Raw genomic sequence first — 1,807 nt, 5'->3', positions numbered from 1 at the left:
GTACCAGCAGAGACCCTCACTGTACCAGCAGAAACCCTCACTACTGGCAGAGACCCTCCCTGTACCAGCAGAGACCCTCACTCCCAACAAGGAACCATCAGAGCTTCACTCAAACTTGGGCCAATGCTATTTGTCTGTGCCAGCTGTGGAAGGGGCTGCCAATCACCAACCAGCCTCTCCTGGCACAGTCTGCCTCATTAACTGTCTCCGCAAAACATTCCGCCAGGATCCTGCCGCACGCACTTCCATTCCTAACTCGGAGTTTTGCCCAGAATTGGGACTGGGACCTAACTCAGCAAGCACGCCCAATCGAAACACTCCAATTAACTGTTACTATTTCTCCTTCATTATTCTCCAGGACGTCGCATTATCCATGGCTGCAATATTGGCTGCATTACTGCCAACTTTAAAATCAGCTTTTAACAGAAACCAGTCTAATTTACAATTCCAATTTGCTTTAAGATGAAGTTGTTTGTTTGTACAGCCTGGTTAACTGGCAGCCTCCATTCACTGGTTTGTGTGAACGTATTTTGCTATAAGGTGAAGGAGAGATTTATTCGAGAGATTTACAAAGAGCTAAGAAAACACCGGAACAGGCCCTTCGGCCCTCCAAGCCTGTACTGATCATGATGCCCCAACTAAACTAAAAAAAACCTTCTGCCCTTACTCGGTCCGTATCCCTCTATTCCCTCCCTATTCATGGACCCATCCAGATGCCCCTTAAATGTTACTAATGTTCCTGCTTCCACCACCTCCTCTGGCAGCGCGTTCCAGGCACCCACCACTCTCTGTGTGAAAAACTTCCCCCGCACATCTCCCTTAAACTTTCCCCATCTCACCTTGAACCTGTAATTGACACTTCCACCCTGGGGAACAAGCCTCTGTGTGGTAAACCACTGTTAGCTTATTACCTGTATATGTGACATGCCTGGACACATCCCTGCCGACCCTACCCGAGACTCCTCCCACCCCCCGGTCCAGGTATAAAGGCGACTGCTCCCCGCCCCCCTGCCTCAGTCTGGACCAGTTCATCGACATGGGTGTGCTCCAAGTCTTTTGCTAATAAAAGCCTATTTGTTCTTGCGTACAAACTAATCTTTGCTCGATTGATGGTGCATCACTCTGACTATCCACCCTGTCTGTGCCTCTCATAATTTTGTAGACCTCTATCAGGTCTCCCCTCAACCTCTGTCTTTCCAGTGAAAACAATCCTACTTTATTCAACCTCTCCTCATAGCCAACACCCTTGAAATCACAAAGATCTTGTCAATGGGGTGAAACTGTTCCCATGTCAGGAGGGTCGGTAACTAGGAGGGACACATGATGTGGAGATGCCGGCGTTGGACTGGGGTGGGCACAGTAAGAAGTCTCACAACACCAGGTTAAAGTCCAACAGGTTTATTTGGTAGCACGAGCTTTCAGAGCGCCGCTCCTTCATCAGGTGAATGCAGGATTTGTTTCACAAACAGGGCATATATAGACACAAATAGGTAGGCCTAAAAGGTAGGGATATGTTCGGCACAACCTGTGGGGCCGAAGGGCCTGTTTTGTGCTGTAGTTTTCTATGTTTCTATGTTTCTACATAAATGAGATGGGAATAGAGGGATATGATCCCCGGAAGCGTAGGGGGTTTTGGTTAAGTCAGGCAGCAGGGTCGGTGCAGGCTTGGAGGGCCGAAGGGCCTGTTCCTGTGCTGTAATTTTCTTTGTTCTTTTGTTCTTTGTATTTTGTAGCCAGTTGTTGTGATCATGACTGCGTTGCCTGAAAGGGCGGTGGAAGCAGATTCAGTAATAACTTTCACAAGCTG

Source organism: Mustelus asterias, chromosome 24, assembly GCF_964213995.1.
Source record: "Mustelus asterias chromosome 24, sMusAst1.hap1.1, whole genome shotgun sequence".
Taxonomy (NCBI): domain Eukaryota; kingdom Metazoa; phylum Chordata; class Chondrichthyes; order Carcharhiniformes; family Triakidae; genus Mustelus; species Mustelus asterias.
The sequence above is the reverse complement of the archived record's forward strand: the minus strand, read 5'-3'. Positions refer to the sequence as shown.